We start from the raw sequence: 9,574 nt of genomic DNA on the forward strand, positions 1-9,574 counted from the left end.
ATGTTTTTAAAACATTTTACAAAATATTTCAACAAATGTTATCATAACATTGTTATAAAATGTAACAAAAACATTTTCAAAAATGTTTTTTTTTCACGTTTAATTTGTTTGGTTTTTAAAACGTTTTCAAAAGTATTTTTACTGAAAATTTACTTTTCTCATTAAATAATAATATATTTATATTTTAAAAGAAATAAACACAAATTATATTTAATTTTTGAACCTTTAATACAAACCCATATTCAATATGTTAATCACATTTAAATTCCATTCTCGGTACAAGTGTTTATTTATTTTCTTTCGAGTCAAAACGGCATCTAATCCATTCACTGAATTTTAAAAGAACAGAATCACAGAAATCCTATGTTCACAGTATAGGTCGAACAGAGCGGCGGATCTATAAGACTTAGTTAGCATCACATACACTAAAATGGCTGATAAGGAATCCGCCCCTCGGAAAGAATAGCACAACCTGTAAAGATATGAAAAATTGTGTTTGTATCAGAGTTCTACATCTAATGTATCTTAAGATGATCAATGCAAATATACAAAAAATATTTTAAATAATTATATCAAATTTAAGTTCTTTCCTCATTTACATTGAAAAAAGCAGAAAAATAATTACTATGACAATATTATTGAAGTGTAATAGTATTTACGTACACCTTTGCCTTCACCAAAGGCGGGTCTTTTGAATGTGGGAATTTGAAAATACGGATGATGCAATCAACACCACGCTGTAAAGAAATTTCATTTTTAAATCAACATATTGTTTGATGATTTTAAAACATTAAAACATTTCACAAAGACAACGAATACTTGAATCAAGGATATAACTGTGTTGACTTAGGAATGAAATATTCAAATCAATTACATGTGTATAACCTTAACGCTTTGTCATTGCTTAATGCTACATACATTTGTACAGTATAAAAGTCAATTTTAAATGATCTTTTAAAGTCTATGATAAAGGAATAATTCTTACCATTCAAAGTTAATAAATCCCGAGGTTATTATTGTGGTTTTATGGTGCAAAGTCTTCTCATTCAAATCGGCACGGAGTAAGCGCGCACATCTTGTTTACCAGAATTCAAAATTTGGCCTAGATAAGCTGCAATCCACTATACTCTGTAACGCGCTGCCCAGCAGGAAAATTGCATAACAAGTTATCATGGCACTGAAACTGACCAGTGTGCCAATCCCTATCTAATGCCTCAGAGTAAAATCCTGGGAGTGGATCACAGATTTGATGAAGAACATTTAAAAAAAAACATTAAGAGTTTTATCAAATGCTTATGACTTTTTACATTTATTTATATCTTAAATTCTGTGTTTGCCTATCCTTTCATTTATTGATTTTTTTTTATTTGTTTTAATTAAAGGACTTTATATATGTCTGTTTAATCATTAAGCCAAAACTAGAAATCATTATAAAATACCGAAAAAATCTTTCAACTAAAAAATTATTACAATTCCTCATTTCAACACTATTCTTTCTATATATTCTTTTTTTTCTTCATAAACTAAATTTAAGTAAAATCGAAATCATACATTATTTGAATGTTTTAAGAACATTTTGAAAATAACATTTAAAAATGTTGCAGCAATGAAAAATGAAGTCTTTTAAAAAGGAAAACACATAAAATTGAATGTTCTAAAATTATTCTCACAACATACTCTTAAAGTTAATAAATGAATTAAATTGTGCCGCAATTACATAAATGTTTCAGAAACATTTTGAAAATGTTTCCAAAAAATGTTACAAAAACTATAATTATAATGTTTCAATTGTAGGGAAAATAATTATTTTAATTAATAAACATTTTCACTGCCTAGGCCGAAAAATATCCAGAATTTAATGTTTATAACTAACAGCGATATTAAGAATGTTTTAAAAATATTTTTAAAATGTTCCTTACAATTTTTTTCAGAAACGTATAGGCAATGTTTCCGTTTTACAAAAAAAAGAATGTTTCATTTCATGTTTTAAGAACGTTTTTAAAACGTTTTACAAGGTCTTTAATATTTGGAAGCTATACATACCCTTGGAATAATTTTAGGAAAAATGTTCCTTAAATGAATTAAGAATGTTTCAAAAACATTTTGACAACGTTCCTTCCAAATGTTTCAGAAACGTATTCATGCAATGTTTCAGATTTATGGAAAAGGAATGTTTCATATCATGTTTTTAGAACGTTTTTAAAACGTAATATAAAAATCTTTGATATTTGAAAGCTAAACATACCTTTTGAAACATTTTTAAAACGTTTCAAAAATATTTTAGAAAAATGTTCCAAAAGGATTTAATCATAAGCTTCTTGAAAACATTTCAAAAATGTTTTTAAAATGTTATCAAGAAAATGTTTTAAAAATGTTTTTAAAATGTTTACTCTGAAATGTTTCGAAAAAACCTTTTTATAACACCAATAAAATGTTTTGAAAATGTTTTGTGCTACCTGGGTACTTAATCGCGCTTCCGCAAAGTCTTTTATGACGTTATGAAAATACGTAAGTAAGTTATTACGTGAAATTTGATTTTTAATACAAATAGTACAGTTATATAACGCGGGAAAAATATATTTCTTAAACGAAATACTGTAGACGTACTTTTTTCCGCGGGGTCATAATTCCGCGGAATCCTAATTTCTGTTTAATCCGCGGGTAGAAAATTACGCGGATTTTCTTGATTGTCACTATATTCCATTAATATTCATTACGCTTGGACAAATTTAAACGGAAAATTTATGACCGCGTACATAGCGTAAATTAATACCACGCGGATAAAAGTACTTCTACAGTATAATCATGTTGCATTAAAAACAGGTTTATGTCGTTTTATAAAGTGTTTTTCTTTAGTTTCACGTTCTTTTTCTGTAGTATCCCTTCGGAATTTGTAGAAAGGAAAAACAGTAAAATAGGGGGTTTTATTTTTGGGAAAGTTTCTAATGTGTTCGCTTACAGCGGTACACTGGTAATTTGGTTCTCTAATTTGTTGTCGGTGTACGGTCGTAGTAGTAGTAGTAGTAGTAGTATTTATTTGTTATTATGTCATCATACATAGAACAAATACACATAATTATACATGATCTTATGAAAGATAAAAGTTGGCAATCAAGATTTTATAAATAAATAATTTAAGATGACAAGATAGATACCACCAGGATAACCATTAAAGCTCGAGAGCTTATTTCCAGTGGAGTCTTGTCTTAAAAGAATAAATAACAATACAATGTAATGAATGTTCCATCATTAAATCACTATGATACTTTTGGCACAATAATTTTAGCAGACACATCTAAATTAGGTTTAAGTATGACAACATTGACATTATCAATAAAATATAAAATATATTTTATAAACTAGTACTGAAACATATCACTTTTCATGTTCTAAAATGCCTTTTTGTAAAATAAAACTCTTTACGTGTTTCTTAAAAGTACTCTTTCCTTTTGTACACTTAATAGAGGCTGGTAACTTTGGTAACATACAGTTTCAATAATATATCCAATAGGTTACTTATCCTGTGAATTTTAAATGTTGGTCCCGCAACTATGGATCTAATTTTCAGCTGGACTTGCAACACTAATATATGTTGATGCGGGAATTTTACATTTATCTTTAATTGTCTGACTTTTATGTATCTTTTGTGTAACTAAGCATTGTATCGTCAAACTCCTGAAGATTGAAAATGAAACCGGTTGAGTTTATTTCGTTGTTGTTATTTTTTTTTTTATTTTTTAAGACAAACTCTTTCTGTTCATTGCTAAGGAGAAGGGTGTATTCACGTGTACCTAGGTAAGATAAGTACAGTGATTTTGGATTGTCCTTTTATGTATTTAAAGACATTTGTGTAATGAAATGAATTCCACCGAAGAGAAATAATTACGTTCAAAGCAGAAAAAAATGTCAGCAGTATTAACATAATCTACATGTGTAGCACCTTTTCTTGATGTACAAAATTATTATGAAATCATAGTTAAGTTTTGCATTTTTAAACATGGATAAATCACACATATGCAAATTCAATATTATATTTTATTTTTGGGAAAGTTTCTAATGTGTTCGCTTACGGCGGTACACTGGTAATTTGGTTCTCTAATTTGTTGTCGGTGTACGGTCGTAGTAGTAGTAGTAGTAGTATTTATTTGTTATTATGTCATCATACATAGAACAAATACACATAATTATACATGATCTTATGAAAGATAAAAGTTGGCAATCAAGATTTTATAAATAAATAATTTAACATGACTAGATAGATACCAGGTTAAGCCATTAAAGCTCGAGAGCTTATTTCCAGTGGGGTCCTATCTTGAATAACTTTAAAGAATAAATAACAATACATTGTAATGAATATTCCATCATTAAAGCACTATGATACTTTTGGCACAATAATTTTAGCATACACATCTAAATTAGGTTTAAGTATGACAACATTGACATTATCAATAAAATATATTTCATAAACTAGTACTGAAACATATCACTATTCATGTTCTAAAATGCCTTTTTGTAAAATAAAACTCTTTACGTGTTTCTTAAAAGTACTCTTTCCTTTTGTACACTTAATAGAGGCTGGTAACTTTGGTAACATACAGTTTCAATAATATATCCAATAGGTTACTTATCCTGTGAATTTTAAATGTTGGTCCCGCTACTATGGATCTAATTTTCAGCTGGACTTGCAACACTAATATATGTTGATCCGGGAATTTTACATTTATCTTTAATTGTCTGACTTTTATGTATCTTTTGTGTAACTAAGCATTGTATCGTCAAACTCCTGAAGATTGAAAATGAAACCGGTTGAGTTTATTTCGTTGTTGTTATTTTTTTTTATTTTTTAAGACAAACTCTTTCTGTTCATTGCTAAGAAGACGGATGTATTCACGTGTACCTAGGTAAGATAAGTACAGTGATTTTGGATTGTCCTTTTATGTATTTAAAGACATTTGTGTAATGAAATGAATTCCACCGAAGAGAAATAATTACGTTCAAAGCAGAAAAAAATGTCAGCAGTATTAACATAATCTACATGTGTAGCACCTTTTCTTGATGTACAAAATTATTATGAAATCATAGTTAAGTTTTGCATTTTTAAACATGGATAAATCACACATATGCAAATTCAATATAAACTTACACTACTTTAAAACATAAAAGTTTACCAGACCTTGTCTGCAAGAGTAAAATCACTATATTTCCCAAAGCCTTATCCTGGAGGAAGTTCTGCTGTTTTATGAATGCTTAGTCAGAACGACTCGGATATACAATAAGGCAGCCAATCAAAAAATAATTTTAAAGCATGACGTTAATCCATGCATGTAGTTAAGAACAATTTTAATTTGTTGGATTGTAGTGCATTTGTTATGAAAAGAAAATATGACACACTGGTAATACACTGGGCGGAAACAAATGGTCAATTTGTTCTACTTGTGTACATTTGTAGATTCCAGAATAGATTAGAACTTTGATCACCAGTCCAGTAAATTTGCTTTGATCACAAGATCATGTTAATTGTTAATATGATATAATGCATTGATATAAACTTGACATTAATACAAACTAGATATTTTACGAAATAATCAAGTTATTCCAGCACAGTTAGAGCTTTGTCACACAAAACAAAAAAAAAGGTTTATTCAGTTCAAGAATACAAGAAAAAGAGACAACCACAATAAAAAAAAATAACGTTTTGAAGTCTTAAGAATAACTTAGTTTCAAAGGTGAATATTGCCTTTCACAGCAAAATATTTTGATTCCTTTCATAATGGTATTGAATTTTAAATTATGTTGCACTTGAATTGATTTCGTCAGTCCTCAGTTTTGTTAGTACTCCTCCCTCCAAAAGAAATCAATTGCAGATTAACATCTGATTTTGTATTGAAATTAGCATTATATTGAAGTGAATTAATTGACTTTTGTTTTAAAACGAGAACATATATTTTCTCGCATTTTATTATTATCTCATTTATTGCATGATCATGAAGGAAATAAAATCAAAATATTAACCAAGGTTTTTGTAAGAATATGATTTTCTAAAAATAATTTTTCATTTTACCAAACATTTATGCTGAAGATAAGACTTTTGATTTAGTCGAGCTATGACTTTCATATTTCACATGTGTATTCCTTGTGACAAGACCTTTCTTTGGGTACCACCAAATTTGACCTCGTAATCTTGGAATTTGATACATACAAAAATTCCAAACTTTTTCTTTGGCCATATCTTCTGAACAGTAGATACCAGAGTGTTTATACTTCATATATGTCGTCCCTGTTGAAAGACTTTCCAATTACAATTTTGATCTTTTTACCTTGACCTTGGAGATTTCCGTACTTATGAACAAACATATTCCTGGCATTAATTTTTGAAAAGAAAGACTGGTGCTTTTATACTTTACGTGAGAAGATTTTATAGGATATCAAGAATTTTGACCCTTAGACCTTGGCCTTGGAGTTTGACCTACTTTTAAAATACAACCCTGACCACAATACTTTGAAAGATTATGACTAAAGCTTTCATGTTTCACATGTTCAATCCTTGTGACAAGACCTTTGATTTGATATCAACAATCTTGGCCCTTTAACCTTGGAGTTTTACCAATTTTTACACAAAATATCCTAACTTTTACTTTGGACCTTTTTTTTTTTTACTTTTGGCTTCTAGGAATTTTATATTTCAAACATTAATTCTTGGGGGCAAGACCTTTCATTTGAAACCAACAATTTTGAATTTGACCTTGGAAGTTTTCGTACTTACGAAAAACTTTAACCTTGACCACAACTTTTGAACGGTAAGTGTTAGGGCTTTCGTACTTCAGAAATGTAATCCTTATGAGAAGCCCTTTCATTGGATATCAACATCGTTGACCTTGACCTTGGAGTTTGACATATTTTTTTTATATTTGAAACCAACAATTTTGAATTTGACCTTGGAAGTTTTCGTACTTACGAAAAACTTTAACCTTGACCACAACTTTTGAACGGTAAGTGTTAGGGCTTTCGTACTTCAGAAATGTAATCCTTATGAGAAGCCCTTTCATTGGATATCAACATCGTTGACCTTGACCTTGGAGTTTGACATATTTTTTCGAACTTTAACCTCGGCCATTTCTTTTCAACAGTAAGGACTAGAGCTTTCATGCTTCACATATGTAATCCTTGTGTCAAGATCTTTCATTGCACTCTTTGACCTTGACCTTTTTACAAACTTGAACCTTGGCCAAACCTTTGAAAGATAAGGGCCAGCGCTTTCATACTTCCAATATGTTATCTTTAAGACAAGGCCTTTCTTTAGAAACCATGAACCTAAACCCTTTCACCTTGACCCCGGAGTTTGTACTTCCTTTAAAAACGTTAACCTTTGTCATAATCTTTGAATAGGTGGTCATAGGAATCAAAATATCGACTTTAAAATTTTAAGATTATTAATTTAGACAATATGTACCTTTAACATGAGATATTAGATACATATTAGAGCTATGTCTCGTATGAAAGGTCGATTATGTTCATTTTATTGCAAATAGAATGTGACCTTTATTTGTGCAATAAACCATGGGAGCTTAGAAAATGCCTTGAGCTGTATAATATTGATGTAGATATTGGGGTAAGACACAGTAGAGACAAAAAAAGACTGTAGACGCAAAGATTTGCTAGAAATGCGTGTTACAAACAAAGAATAGCTAATGACAGAACATTTACTGATTGTCAAGGAAACTAAACATGTCATAATTATGCAGGATCTAGTATTGAAGATTATTTTATTGTTTCAGAGGAACTTTTAGAAGGTTTTTTATATGTTTATGTGCCAAATTTTATACCACTTTTAGATTGTTATTTAAGATTATCTTTGAAATTATTATCCTCTTTTGAACGTGGGAATGTTTGTGAAAATATTTTATACAAATGTCTGTTAGATGTAGGAAAATTTTTCATCAGAAAAATTTCAAAATTCCTGTTCTCATCCTACTATTCAAAAAGATATAGACCAATTAATTCCAGACGCAATGAATAGAAACAAATATTAATTTTAATCACATTTATTGTAAAACAATGATTACATTTTGTGGCAAGTGTTTGTCACAATCTATTTATACAGTACATAGATGTAAATACCCCGGCGGAATCCAGGGACTCACTACCTGCCGACTGACTGGCGCGATAGAGCCTGGCGCGAAAGCGCACCCACAGGTGACTGTGGTGGGAACAGACCTCTTGGAACTCACAAGAGTGAATGCCACATTGAATGAATGAATTCAAGTTCTGACCCAGGTCCTCACTCTATACTTGTCTCCTCTGGAATACAACAACAACATGGGGATAACACCCCCAGGGGTAGCAGGGTACCGTAGACCCCCAACACCTGCCCTTGGTACCTCAAGGATCAAGCCGGTCTCTCAGGCACGGTGAGGTAACCCCCAAATCTTCCCCAGTACTGAGGATAGATAACCCAGAGTTTTGAGCCAGACATGGTAGAAATCATCATTCGTGGTAATCCCCGAACTCCGCCAAATGAACTTGTCTATACAAGTTCCAATAACGCGTAAGGTGTATATATGAAAGTTTTAGTTCAGCATTTCACCCACCTGACCTTTAAATATCTAAATAAATATCTAAATATCTAGTGATCTAAAACAGCATTTGTACAATGGTCAAAATAAATTTGCTCTTCCTGAATTTGACTTGCACTACCATACGATAATTATCTATTTATATAAAAGGGGGAAAACTAATACTGAGTAGATCATGCAAGCCCCTATGCCCAGCTTTAAATCTGACTTACATGTTGATTTTATTCCCACAGGCAACTGGTTGCTACAATTCACTTGCACATCCCTTACATTTACTAGCCACGGGTGACAGGCAATGCGGTAAGTCATCACCCGAATAATGCATTATTAGTTAGGGGATTACCATTGAAATGTAACCAAAATTGGCCTTGGCTGTATCAAGTTCAGACTATGATCCTTAATGATTTTTTCATCCAACTAAGTGCGGCAATGATGCCAATGTGACATTGCTGGAAAGTGTGGACCTCATTATTGAAAACTTGTGTTTCTGTTATTGACCTGGAGATGCACGAGGACCCCAAAGCTCAAGAAATGAAGCCACTGTCAAAATGGAATCTGCAATGTAATTTGTTGTAACTACTAATGAGCTCTTAAATAACTTAGCTTAACTAAAATAGTAAGATAATTGATATTACGTACAAGTTTCGGACCAAAAGCCTGACTTAAGCAGAATTAATTGACTGATAGCTTGTCAGTATGAAAGGTACCCCTCGCCTCCAGATGTTGAGCATTCACTGGAAGTGAGCAAACTGTATCACCCCCGACCTTAATCATATTATAGTGTTTTTTTTTTTTATATCTTTTGTCTTTTAACTGTGAATACTGTTTCTAAACTTTTATCTTCAGTAATAATTTAATACGTTCCCTTTTCACCGCATTGAAATTTACTTTTCTGTGCTTTATGTCTTTTAATCAGCTGCGCTACTCAAAGTACACAAAATTTGGGGGGCGAGTATCGAGAGATGGATAGATAGATACCTATAATATTTTGTATAAATGTT

At 30.9% G+C, this 9,574-nt stretch overlaps 1 long non-coding RNA gene across 1 annotated transcript; it reads right to left on the minus strand.

Annotated features, from left to right (window-relative positions):
- Positions 1–288: 288 nt before the first annotated feature.
- Positions 289–1,211, minus strand: LOC134263898 (uncharacterized). The gene is made up of 3 exons (XR_009991371.1): positions 986–1,211; positions 664–737; positions 289–472 (listed from the first exon to the last, which is right to left on the minus strand). It is a non-coding gene; the product is annotated as an uncharacterized LOC134263898 (long non-coding RNA).
- Positions 1,212–9,574: the final 8,363 nt, after the last annotated feature.

This window comes from Saccostrea cucullata, unplaced genomic scaffold (assembly GCF_032062105.1).
Source record: "Saccostrea cucullata isolate Sc308-1 unplaced genomic scaffold, CSIRO_AGI_Scuc_v1 ctg10802, whole genome shotgun sequence".
In the NCBI taxonomy this organism is placed as follows: domain Eukaryota; kingdom Metazoa; phylum Mollusca; class Bivalvia; order Ostreida; family Ostreidae; genus Saccostrea; species Saccostrea cuccullata.